The sequence below is a fragment of the Globicephala melas genome, chromosome X (assembly GCF_963455315.2).
Source record: "Globicephala melas chromosome X, mGloMel1.2, whole genome shotgun sequence".
In the NCBI taxonomy this organism is placed as follows: domain Eukaryota; kingdom Metazoa; phylum Chordata; class Mammalia; order Artiodactyla; family Delphinidae; genus Globicephala; species Globicephala melas.
In genome coordinates this window covers 53,743,283-53,757,914 of record NC_083335.1, presented here as the reverse complement: position 1 = coordinate 53,757,914, position 14,632 = coordinate 53,743,283, and the positions used below count along the sequence as shown (strand labels likewise).

General features: G+C 33.7%; 1 non-coding gene across 1 annotated transcript; it reads left to right on the top strand.

Moving 5' to 3' along the window:
* The first annotated feature begins 14,177 nt into the window (after window positions 1–14,177).
* TRNAG-UCC (transfer RNA glycine (anticodon UCC)) lies at window positions 14,178–14,250 on the top strand. Its single transcript has one exon. It is a non-coding gene; the product is annotated as a tRNA-Gly (tRNA).
* Window positions 14,251–14,632: the final 382 nt, after the last annotated feature.

The following is a 14,632-nucleotide window of genomic DNA, read 5'->3' as shown; positions in this document are numbered from 1 at the left end:
TTAAAACAATCTTGTTTACATACAGAATGCTACATCAAGATCTCATGGTAACTGCAAAGTGAAATTTTACAGTAGATACACACACACAAAAATAAAAAGGAATCCAAACAGAGCACTAAACTTAGTAATCAATTCACAAGAGAACAAAAGAGGAAGGGAAGAAAAGAGATCTACAAAAACAAATCCAAAACAATTAACAAAGTGGCAATAAGAACAAACATATTGATAATTACCTTAAATGTAAACAGATTAAATACACTAACCAAAAGACATAGACTGGCTGAATGGATACAAAAACAAGACATGTGTATATGCTGTCTACAAGTGACTGACTTCAGTTCTAGGGACACATACAGACTGAAAATGGGGGGATGGAAAAAGGTATTCTATGCAAAAGGAAATCAAAAGAAAGCTGGAGTAGCAATACTCATATCAGAAAATATAGACTTTAAAATAAAGACTGTTACAAGAGACAAAGAAAGACACTACATAATGATTAAGGGATAAAATAAAGAAGAAGATATAACAATTATAAATATATATGCACCCAACATAGAAGTACCTCAATATATAAGGCAAATACTAACAGCCATGAAGGGAGAAATCAACAGTAACATGATAATAGTGGGAGACCTTAACACTGCACTTTCATCAATGGACAGATCATCCAGACAGAAAATCAAAAAGGAAACACAGGCCTTAAATGACACATTAGACCAAATGAACTTAATTGATATTTATACAATTATTGATATTTTTACAATATTTATATAATTATAATTTATACAATTATTCCACACAAATGCAGCAGAATACACATTCTTCTCAAGAGCACATAGAACATTCTCCAGGAGTGATCACATGCTGGGGCACAAAGCAGCCTAGGTAAAATTAAGAAAACTGAAATCATATCAAACATCTTTTCCAGCCACAACACTATAAGATTAGAAATAAACTACAAGGAAAAAAAAAAAGATGTAAAAAGCACAAGCATGTGGAGGCTAAACAATATGCTAACAAACAACCAATGTATCACTGAGGAAATCAAAGAGGAAATCAAAAAATACCAAGAGACAAATGAAAATGAAAGCAAACCCTCCAAACCCTATGGGAGCCAGAAAAAGCAGTTCTAAGAGGGAATTTTATAGCAATAAAATCTTACCTCAGGAAAGAAGAAAAATCAAAAATAAACAACCTAACTTTACACCTAAAGCAAATAGAGAAAGAAGAAAAAAACAACCCCAAAAGTTAGCAGTTGGAAAGAAATCATAAAAATCAGAGAAGAAATAAATGAAACAGAAAAAAAAAAGAAAACAAAAGATCAATTGAACTAAAAGCTGTTTCAAAGGAAAAGATAAACAAAATTGACAAATCTTTAGCCAGACTCATCAAGAAAAAGAGGGAGCGGGCTCAAATCAATAAAATTTGAAATGAAAAAGTAGGTTACAATTGACACTGCAGAAATACAAAGCATCCTAAGAGACTACTACAAGCAACTGTATTCCAATAAAATTGACAACCTGGAAGAAATGAACACATTTGTAGAAAGGTACAATCTCCGAAGACTGAAACAGGAAGAAATAGAAAAATATGAACAGACCACTCACAAGTACTGAAATTGAAACAGTGATTAAAAAATTCCCAACAAAAAAAAAGTCCAGGACAAGATGGCTTCACAGGTGATTTCTATCAAACATTTAAAGAAGGCTAACACCTATCCTTCTCAAACTCTTGCAAAAATTGCAGAGGACGGAATACTCCCAAAGTCATTCTATACAGCCAACATCACCCTGATACCAAAACCAAAGATACCACACACACAAAAAGAAAATTATAGACCAATGTCACTGATGAACATAAATGCAAAAATCCTCAATATAATACTAGCAATTTGAATCCAACAATACATTAAGAGGATCAGACACCCTGATCAAGTGGGATTAATCCCAGGGATGCAAGGATTTCTCAATATACACAAATCAGTCATTGTGATACACCACATAAACAAATTGAAGAATTAAAAATATTATTTCATATTTTCATTTCAATAGATGCAGAAAAACCTTCTGACAAAGTTCAACACACATTTATGATAAAAACTCTCCAGAAAGTGGGCATAGAGGGAACATACCACAACATAATAAAGGCCATATATGGCAAACCTACAGCTAACATCATACTCAACTGTGAAAAGCATTATAACTAAGATCAGGAAGAAGACAAGGATGCCCACTTTTGTCACGTTTATTCAGCATAGTTTTGGAAGTCCTAGCCAAGGCAATCAGAGAAGAAAAAGGAATAAAAGGAATACAAATTGGAAAAGAAGAAGTAAACCTGTCACTCTTTGCAGATGACATGATACTACACATCGAAAATCCTAAATATACTAACAGAAAACTACCAGAGCTCATCAGTGAATTTGGTAAAGTTGCAGGATACAAAATTAATACACAGAAGTCTCTTGCATTTCTATACACTAACAATGAAAGATCAGAAAGATAAATTAAGGAAACAATCCCATTTACCATCACATCAAAAAGAACAAAACACCTAGGAATATACCTACCTATGGAGACAAAAATCCTGTACTCAGAAAACTTAAGACACTGATGGAAGAAATCAAAGATGACACAAGCAGTTGGAAACATATACCATATTCTTGGATTGGAAGAATCAATATTGTCAAAATGACAATATTACCCAAGGCAATCTACAGATTTAATACAATCTTTATCAAATTACCAATGGCATTTTTCACAGAACTAGAACAAAAAAAAATATTAAAATTTGTATGGAGACACAAAAGACCCTGAATATCCAAAGCAATCTTGAGAAAGAAAAATGGAGCTGGAGGAATCAGGGTCCCTAACTTCATACTATATTACAAAGCTACAGTAATCAACACAGTATGTTATTGGCACAAAAACAGAATTATAGATCAATGCAACAGGATAGAAAGCCCAGAAATAAGTCCACACAGCTATTGCCAATTAATCTAACACAAAGGAGGCAAGAATATAAGATAGAGGAAAGAAAGTCTCTTCAATAAATTGTGCTGGGAAAACTGGACAGCTACATGTTAAAAAATGAAATTAGAACACTCTTTAACAGCATACACAAAAATAAACTCAAGATGTATTAAAGACCAAAATGTAAGACTGGATACTATAAAACTCTTAGAGGAAAACATAGGCAGAACACTCTTTGAAATAAATCAGAGCAAGATCTTTTTTGATCCACTTCCTAGAGTAATGGAAATAAAAACATACAAATAGGACCTAATTAAACTTGAAAGCTTTTGCACAACAAGGGAAAACATAATCAAAACGAAAAGACAACCCACAGAATGGGAGAAAACATTTGCAAGCAGTGCAACCAACAAGGGATTAGTCTCCAAAGTTTACAAAGAGCTCATGGAGCTCAATATCAAAAACAAACAAACAACAAAATCAAAAAATGGGTGGAAGATCTAAATAGACATTTCTCCAAAGAAGACATATAGATGGCCAAGAGGCACATGAAAAGGTGCTTAAAATCACTAATTATTAGAGAAATGCAAATCAATACTACAATGAGGTATCACCTCACACTGGTCAGATGACCATCATCAAAATATCTACAAACAATAAATGCTGGAGAGGGTGTAGAGAAAAGGGAACCCTCCTACACTGTTGGGGGGAATGTAAATTGCTACAGCCATTATGCAGAAAAGTATGGAGGTTCCTTAAAAAACTAAAAATAGAGCTAACCATGTAATTCAGCAATCCCACTCCTGGCCATATATCTGGAGAAATACATGGTTCAAAAGGATACATGTACCCCAATGTTCATGGCAGCACTGTATACAATTGCCAAGACATGGCAGCCACCTAAATGTCCATCAACAGATGAATGGATAAAGAAGATGTACATATATACACTGGAATATCACTCAGCTATTAAAAAGAATGAAATAATGCCATTTGCAGAAACATGGATGGACCTGGAGATTATCATCCTAAGTGAAGTAAGTCAGACAGAGAAAGACAAATATCATATGATATCACTTATATGCCAAATCATAAAGAAAGATACAAATGAACTTATTTACAAAACAGAAATAGACTCAAAGACTTAGAGAATGAACTTATGGTTACTAGGGTCGAAGGGTGGAGGGGAGGGATAGATTGGAAGTTTGAGATTGGCATGTACACACTACTATATTTAAAATAAAATGCCTTTCCATGAAAAAAAAAACATAATAAAGAATTAAAATCACATAATCATCTCAATAGATGCATAAATGTTGCTTAACCAAATTCAACACCATTTCATGCTAAATAATCTTAAAACCTAGAATAAAAGAAATGCATTTCAACATAACAAAGGCGATATATGAAAAGTCCATAGCTGTACTCATACACAATTATGAAAAACTGTCCTTCCCTTAAGATCAGGAACAAAACAAGATGATCAGTCTCACCACTTATATTGAAAACAATACTGGAAATCCTAATCAGAGCAATTAGGCAAGAAAAAGAAATAAAAGGCATCAAAACCATAAAGGAAGAAGCAAAATTGTACCTGTTTGCATATGACATGATCTTATATGCAAAAAAACCTTTTAAATCTGTTTTTTTTAAAAAAAAAAAACTGTTAGAATTAATAAATAAATTCAGTAAAGTTGCAGGATAAAAAAATCAACATACAAAAATAAGTTCCATTATAATACTCTAACTGTGAACTATCTAAAGGAAAATTAGGATAACAATCCCATTCACAATAGCACAAAAAATAATAAAACACTTAGTAATAAAGTTAATTAAGAAGGTAAAAAACTGTCTCTATGCACTAATAATGAGCCATCAGAAAGAGAATTTAAAAATCAATCCCATTTACAATTGTATAAAGAATAATAAAATACGTAGGAATAAACATAACCAAGAAGGTGAAATATCTGTATGGTGAAAACTATAAGACATTAAAAAAAGAAAATGAAGAAGACGCAAATAAATGGAAAAGTATCCCATGCTCATGGATTGGAAGAATTAATTTTGTTAAAATGTCCATGCTACCCAAAGCAATCTACAGATTCACTGTAGTCCTTATCAAAATTTCAATGGTATTTTTCACAGAAAGAGAACAAACAATTCTAAAATTCGTATGGAGTCACAAAAGATGCTGAATATCCAAAGAAATCTTGAGAAAGAACAATGCTGGTTATATCACATTCCCTGATTTCAAACTATATGATAAAGCTATAATAATCAAAAGAGTGTGGTATTGGCATAAAAAGACACATACATCAATTAATTTGTAAGAAAGGAGCCAAGAATATAAAATGGGGAAAGAACAGTCTTTTCATTAAATGTTGGGAAAACTGGACAGCCTCCTGCAATGAATGAAACTGGACCACTATGTTACACTGTACACAAAAATTTACTCAAAATAGATTAAAGACTTGAATGTAAGACATGAAACTATAAATTTCTAAAAAAAAGAAAGAAAAGGTGGTAACCTCACTTCCATTTAACTTAGTCATATTTTTGTGGATCTGACTCCAAAGGCAAGGGAAACAAAAGCAAAAATGAACAAGTAGGGTTATATCAAACTAAAAAGCTTTGGCAGAGAAAAGGAAACCATCATCAAAATGAAAGGCACCATAATGAATGGGAGTAGATATTTGCAAATTATGCATCTGATAAGGCATTAATATCTAAAATATATAAAGAAACTGTAGAACACAATATCAAAAAAAGACCCAATTAAAAAATAGGGAGAAAATCCAAATAGACATTTTTCCAAAGAAGACATACAAGGGCCAACAGGCACATGAAAAGATGTTCAGCATCACTAATTATTAAAGAAATTAAACCTCCAGTGAGATATTGCTTCACACCTGTTAGAATGGTTATTATCATAAAGACAAAAAATAACAAATGTTGGAGAGGATGTGGAGAAAAGTAAACTGTCATACACTGTTAGTGGAAATATAAATTTGTGCAGCCACTATGGAAAACAGTATGAAGGTTTCTTAAAAAATTAAAAACAGAACTACCATATCATCCATCAATTTTGCCTCTAAGTATTTATCTAAAGAAAATGAAAACACTAATTCTAAAAGATATATGCACCCCCGTGTTCATTGTAGCATTATTTACAACAGTTAAGACATAGAAACAACCCAAATGTCCATCGATGGATGAATGGATAAAGAAAATGTTTTATCTATATATCTATAGATAGATATAGATATAAATATATAGATATATAGATATGCAACAGAATATTATTCAGCCATAAAGAATGAAACTTGCCATATGGATGGACCTCAGGGCATTATGCAAAATGAAATATGTTAGACAGAAAAAAATAAATACCATATGATCACATTATATATGGAATCTGTTTGTTTGAAAACAAACAAACAAAAAAAATGAGCTCATGGATATAGTGAACATATTGGTGGCTGCTTGGGGGTGGGGGCGAAATAGGTGAAGGGGGTCAAAAGGTACAAATTTACAGTTACAAAATGTACATAATGAGGTTGTAGTGTACAGCATGGTGACTATAGCTAATAATATAATACTGTATTGAAGATTTGAAAGATGCTAAAAGTAAATCTTAAAAGTACCTAACACAAGAAAAAATAATTTGTAACTATGTATGGAGATAGATGTTAACTAGGTTTATTGTGGTGACCATTTTGCAATATATACAAATATCAAATCATTATGTTGTATACCTGAAATTAATGCTATATGTCAATTATACCTCAATAAAACAAACAGGAAATCTTATAGCAAACATCATCACTAATGGTATAAAATTATAAGCAGTACCACTAAAATTAACGTCAAAATAATGTCACTGCCCACTTCCACTGCAACTATTACAAACTGTACTAGAATTTGTAGGTAATATAATAAGAAAAGAAAAATAGTTGCATATGGATTTGAAAGATGCATTTTATTGTATGTAAATTTTACAGCAAAAGAAAAACAAACTGAAAACAAATACTGAGTTCTTGTTAATTATATTCACACTGAAGTATTTTGGAGAAGTACTAATGCCTGCAATTTACTTTGAAACTGCACCAAAAACAGAAAAAAAGATATATTTATAGAAAGACAGAAGGGTTGATAGATGGATAGATATGAGCTAAAACAACTATAGTGAAATGTTAATATTGATGGGTGTAAGGTGGATATATAGTGATTCACTGTAAAACCCATTCAAATATGCTGTATGTTTGGAAATGGTTCATAATGAAATATTGTAAAAATTATTATAGAAACCTAAAGTTTTTAAGTGTATGTAAGACAATTTTGATAAAAACAAAAAGCATTGGGTGCAGAAAGGGAGTAATATGCTAAAAATGCTTCTTATAAAATTTTGTAATTGAAAAAGTGTGCTATTTGTACAGGACAGACACAGATTAATGAAACAGAATAGAGAACAGATATAAATATAAGTATATGTGGGAGCTTGAAAGCAGCATTTCCAATCAGTGGAGAAAGATGTACAGTTCAATAAATAGTGTTGCGACGATTGACTTTTTTACCCGCTGGGGAAAAGTAGAAATATATTCCTATTTCAGATCATACATATGATATAAATTTCAGCTGCATTTTTAAAAAATTAAATTGAAAGCAATTAACAAGTATTATAAAGCAAAAACACACAACTATTGGGGGAAAAATATAGGAGACTGGTCATTAGGTTCTCAGGAAATAACAAGATTTCTTTGACAAGGCACAAACAAATTTAAGAAAAAAACTCTGACCACGCCAAAACATAACTTATATATGAAAAGAGACACTGAAAACTTTATTAAAGGACTTGAAACATACTTGCAAAGGATATTTACTACATATACAAAAGACAAATTAGAAGTAGTCAGAATTTTAAATGAATTTAAGCAAAAAATAATACTAATAATACAATAGAAAATCAAAGGGTGCAATAAATGAGAAATGCTCAGGAGAAAATTTTACTGAATGACCAGTAAAAGTAAAACAAAATATTAATCTCCAGAAATTGGAGAAATGAAAATTAAAACAGTAGTAAAATACCACTTCTCAGCTACCAAATAGGTAAAAAGAAAATTAATTATGAAAAAAAAGTGTTGAGGATGTAAAAAAAACATGAACTCTCCATGCTATTGACCAGAATCTAAATTGGTATAACTGCTTTAGAGAGCAACTTTAAAATATCTATTAGAAATGAATACTGTCATCCCCTAAACCCATAAGTTCTTCTTGCCGTTAAATACTCTACAGAAACTTTTGCATTTGTGCAACAAAAAATATGTACACAGGGCCACTGCCCTTAATAGTAACAAGTAGAATTAACCTATGTGTTCTTCAACAGGGGAATGAGTAAGTAAACTGTATTTGTTCAAGGAATTACTACTTAGCAGTTGAAAAGGGGAAGGAAACAAGAACAAAGAGGCCTTCAATCTTATTTGTAATGAACTATTGGTTTATATAAATATCGAAGGCACAAAGAAGAAAATGTTCACATTTGTTAACTCTGGGACTCATCATGTACATGGATGCTTATTACATTATTCAGTTATTTCCTATAATTTTAAACATTTTTAATTGGCCACAAGATAAAGAAAACCAAGAGGAAAAGAGAATATCATAAATCCTTTTAAGAAATACTTTATCTCTTCTCCTGGGCCATTTTTCCATCTACTCTGTTACTTACCCTCCCTGCTCAATCCATTTCTCACTCAAACACTCTTAATCCATTTGTCAGATGACCTGAATGCAAAGTACTGCAGGGAGTTTTCTAAAGAAACTGAGCAAGACAAAGAATAGGCACTGTTTGATATCTTTGCCTTCTGAGAACATTTACCCTTAAAACAGAGAACACATAGAACACAATAAGATGTATACCAAACATTTAAATGCAGCATTTTTAATAATCTAAAACTAGAGGCAAACAAGTCATATAAAAATAATACTGTTGTCTAGATTCAGTAAATATATATTTAGGAAAAAATTTTAAATGAAAATTGACCCAATTATGCAAATTATTATTTTAATAATGTAGTACTACAATATAATGTTACTATGCAAAACAATATAGTTTGGAAGATTAAAGCAATGACTGTAATAAAGTGCTTGAATGTATTTGGCAAGAGAAGTGTTTTTAATTTTGTCTAAAAAATATTTCCCTGGATATGCCTATATTTCATCGTACTACTCTGAAGATGTCAGCAAGTTAAAGATGATTAAGTACCGGAACATTCAAAATCATTTCTCAGATGCAATCATGTTTTCAAATATCCTCTGAGTATTATTTTCATTATTGAAGAAAAACCTTGAAATGTAAGGGAGGATAAGCAGTGCCATAGCCTATGTGTGGATATACCATTTTCAGTAATCTCTTATTTCCATGCCTCAAAAATGGCACGAAAACTAAACTTGACTGCAAAAGGCTGAACAGAGCAGAAAATATTCCTCCACAAAAATGTACCACAAAATTTCAGTAAAACAAAATTTTAGCCTAGCACATAAAAGATGTAGAATACCCTGCCTCTAACAAGCTAGCCAAAATTTCTGCATCTGACAAGCTAGTTAAATTTCTAAATAAAAGAGCAACCAGAAAGCTTCTTTCTCTTGATCTACAATACTTTTCCAAATGTAGTCTGAGTAGTTTGAATAAATGGAAGAATATTTACTCACTTCTTTAAATGAACTTGCATAATTTATGTGAGAGAAAAATGTTAGATAGCAACTGAAGGAGTGTGACATTCTTGTATTTCTTCCAAACTAAGCCATTTTCTAGGACATCTCAGGGATACAGGCCAGACACTACAAGGTCAAAAATGTGTTTTCTTCCAAAGGTGTGAGTGCTCAAAAGAATGATTCGTGCCTTTGATGGGCCTTACAACCCCCTACCCCTAGTGTGTGTATATATATATTCTTCCTCTAAAATGAGAGAGGGTAATGTGTAGAAGTCAAGTGTATGAATACAAGAGAAGCTGAACCTTTCCTTCTCCTTCCTCATCCTGAAAAGTAATTATGGCAGGGACAGAGCCTTTAAGGAATATTGGCCTAGAGGTTCTCTCAACACAATTGATTCCAATGACCTCTATCTATGCTCATCTAGAGCATGCTTTCCCACTGCTCTTCCAGGTACTCTCTACCTCATGGCTTATTTCCATCAAAGCATATATGTGCTCACATCTTTGTTTTAGTAAAACAAAATAAAACAAAAATTAACTTCTCCTTTAATCCTGCATCTGCCTCTAGATTATTTGTGCTCTTACTCTCTCATTCTCCTTTCCTTGACAGCCAAGTTCTTTTCAATAGCATACACTAGCTATCTTAAATTCATGGATTCTGCCTCCATAGTTGCACTAAAACAACTTTGTCAAAAGTTACCAATAACTTCCTTGTTGCTAAATTCATGGTTGTATTTCAGTTCATACCCTTTATGAGCTCTCTGATATGTAAGTCCCTTCTAGTCAACTTCTTTGGCTTCTACAACACTATTCTCTCCAGTCATTCCTCCTACCTCTCTGGTCACTCCTTGATCTCATTCACTAGTAACTCTTCTACCTCCCATTGTTCCTAACCAATTACAGCCTGCTGATTGAAACGATGGTTTCAGGTGGAATGTGGTAGAATGAAAAATAGGACTGAGACAGAATAAAAGAGAGAGGAGGATGAAAGAAAAATGTGTAAGGTCTAACATATATCTTACAAAGCTGCTAAAAATAAGGTGGGTTCTTTGATATGCTGAGTTCCTTTTAAGTCTGGGTCTAGTTTGTGAATAAATGTCTCAGAAACTAAGAACAAATTTTCCCAACTTCTTTTTTATGCATTCATTCATCTAACAAGCGTTTACTGATTTTCCTATAATGTTCCAGATTTTGTACTAGGCACTTGGGGATAGAGAGATGAATAAGAAACAATTCCTGCCTTTCAAGGAGCATCACAAGAGAAACACTTTTAAAAGTTCAATAACGAATATATGTCAGTCACGTGATAGTCTTAAAATACAGCAGGGCCCCGGGAATTAAAAAGGTGGCAAGTCCTACTTTGGATGGGAAGTGGAATAGCTAGGCTTCTCAAAAGAGGTAACTCTTGTACTGAGTCTAAGAGACAAGAAGGTATTTGCCATTGAGTGAGTGATGGGTCAGAAGGGCAAGATCAGGCAGAGTGAATACATGATCAAAGACACACAGGCATAGTGCATTAAGGGAGTCATCTACATTAATACATGAAAAAGGAATGAGGAGAATGGAAAACCGCCATTAGAACAATACAATAATTGCTGAAGGCAGAACCCATGGATGCATGTTAAATTAGTTGGCGAAACAATAAGGAGAATGAGGATATTTGTAGAGCTTCCAAGTACCTCCTCCAAAATATTTAATTATTGTGTTGGTTTTAGCATATGTGGACACATTTTTTGATATCTCCCCTTCCAAGAGGTGGATCTTAATTCTCCTCCCTTTGAGTGTGGGCTGAACCTTGCCTCTAATGACAGAGTACGGAAAGGAGAAACTTGGCTGGTATCATCTTAACCAAGTTACCAGAGTTAACATTATCAGTGATAAATGATGCTGACATCTAACCTATGTCATGAGCACAATAATAATATCAACTGATAGTACCGGGTGTTCATGAAGTTCCAAGCACCATGCTAGTTGTTTTATCCATGCTAACTCATTTAATTCTTATACCATCCAATGAAGTAAACACTATCATTTGTCCTGTTTTACAGATGGCAGAATTGAGGCACAGAGGGTTTAAGTAACTTCTTCAGGTTACACAGATATTTTGTGGTAATTAAAGGTTTGAAGCTAGATGATGCTAACCATTGTACTACCCTTCCTCCCCTGTAGAGAATATGGCAGGGGTGGGGTGCAAATAGCCTAGCAATTCTGGAAATGCTGTTAATGGAATATGTAGGCTGAAAGGTGGCCCAACTAGTTTTCTTTATCCATGATTTTGATCTTGTGTCACAAAAGAATCTTAGCTCTGCCCTCTCATCTTTATGGAGCTCAAGGTTTTGCTATAAGGTATAACCAATTGGAAAGGATTCCCTAATAGTTTTCTATTTCTAAGTGACTAACATGTATTTAACTACCACAAAACATTTTCTACAGAGAACCAATTAGGTTCAATATTCCATGTGCCATATTAAGGATTTCTTGTCTAATTCTTTTTTTTAAAGGGAGTCTTCTACTTATTTACATTTGCATCATGTGATATACATAATCTCAGAGAAGGTTGTTTTTATATCTATGATTTCACCTGTCACAGTGATTGAAGTAAAGAAATTCACATTGTTTGTCTAGAACTACTACTCTTTACAGTCTGAGGAAACAATAATGTCCTTTTTTATTAAAACAGAATTGAAAACATAAAGCATTCTTTAGCAGCCAACTTACATATAACAGCTAATGAGAATACCAGTAATAATACTGGGCCATAAGCTAACAGCAATACAGGTAAATGTGATGTTATCTTAGACAGGGGCTACTCAATTTTTAAACTAATTTAAGGGTATTTTAGTAAATGGTTGTTTTAATAGGCCTAATGTGCTTCATTTTAATGTATTAGTCTGATATAAAAAACTATTTGCAGCAGAAGAACTAGTAATGAGAAATGTACTTAATGCTTTTGAAATAATCTATTAGAGCATATTTTCTTGAATAACTGATTACATTTTTTGTTATACGACAAGAATAAGAATTTTTATTCAGTTAGGAAACTCCTTTCCTTATTTATTTAAATTCCTTTACCACAAAACAATTTCAATTAACTCCAAAGTTACAATTTCTGAAAACTTCTTCCCCCAAAAATATTGTATTAGGAGAATTCTCACTATCATTTATAATCAGCCACTACATTGTTCAAACAAACCAAATATTTTGCCAATACATTTTTCTAAGAATATATGCGTAACCTTACTACTCAACCACTGCATATGCAAATACTGCTGCATACGTGGGGGTAGAAAGAATAGGGCAGAGAAAGAAGAGAACATTTCTTCTCCAAAATTTCAATTTTTTTTAGTGTAATCATCAAAAAAAATCTACAAGTTCTTCTCTATCTTTAAGGTAAACTACTACAGAAAATGTAGTCATAGAAATTCTATAGAAAACTATCTTTTTGATGTTCTTTCATATATTTTAACAATAGATTTTGCTGAATACAGCTTAAGATGTGACAAAAATACTGAACTATATATCAAACCAATAAGATGTTCGACTGTACTGACCCACTCTCTAGTGACCCACTCTCTAGCACAATGATACCTTAATAGAAAAATCAAACATGTAGAAGTCCTTCACATATGAGTGACTGACATTCTGGCTCTCCCCTACTATGATAGTGGTAGCAGCTGAATACCATTTTTGACATGAAGTTTTTCCAGCTTTTGGCTTTTAACCAAGAGAATGAAGTTAGGGTTCTTCCTGCATAGCTGATATGAACCTATAGAGGGCTCTGGAACCCTAAAATGAGAAATGAGCTTCAAGTATCCTCCTAAAACTAGTTGCAGTTCAACACTTTTAAATCTATTGATCACTGTAGTAGGCGGAATAATGCCTCTTCTCCCAAAGATGTCCACACCCTAATTCCTGGAACCTGTGCAACCTGTTGCATTACATGTCAAAAGGGATTTTTCAGGGGCTTCCCTGGAGGTGCAGCAGTTAAGGATCCACCTGCCAATGCAGGGGACACGGGTTCGAGCCCTTGTCCAGGAAGATCCCTCATGCCATGGAGCAACTAAGCCCGTGCATCACAGTTACTGAGCCTGCGCTCTAGAGCTCACGTGCCACAACTACTGAAGCCTGGGCACTTAGAGCCCGTGCTCCGCAACAAGAGAAGCCAACACAATGAGAAGCCTGTGCACTGCAACGAAGAGGAGCCCCCACTCACTGCAACTAGAGAAAGCCCGCGCACAGCAACAAAGACCCAACGCAGCCAAAAATAAATAAATAAATAAACAAAATAAATCTATAAAAAAGGGGGGGGTTTGCAGGTATGATTAAGGTATGGACCTTAAAATAGGGAGATTATCCTAGATTATCTGGGCAGGCCCAATGCAATCACATGAGCCTTTAAATATGGAAAAGAAAGACAGAAGAGTCAGAGAGAGATGCGGTGGAAGAAGAGACAGGAGACATTTGTAATGCTGGCTTTAAAGATGGAGGGTAGAGGAATTCCCTGGTGGTCCAGTGGTTAGGACTCTGCACTTCCACTGCAGGGGGCACAGGTTCGATCCCTGGTTGGGGAAATAAGATCCCACAAGCCACGTGGCACAGCCAAAAAAAAAAAAAAAAAAAAAAACTAAAGATGGAGGGTAGAAGCCATTTAGCCAAGGAATGCTAATGGCCTCTAGAAGCTGGGAATGGCCCTTGGCTGACAGCCTCTAGGAAAGGAAGACCTCAGTTCTAAAACTACAAGGAATTAAATTCTATCAACAACCTGAATGAGCAAGGAAACCAATTCTACTGTAAAACCTCCAGAAAGGAAAACAGCCCTCCCAATACCTTGATTTTATCCTGTAAGATCCATGTCAGACTTCTGACCTACAGAACTGTAAGATAATAAATGAGTGCAACATGAGCCACCAAATTTGTGATAACTTGTAATGACAGCAATAGAAAACCAATATA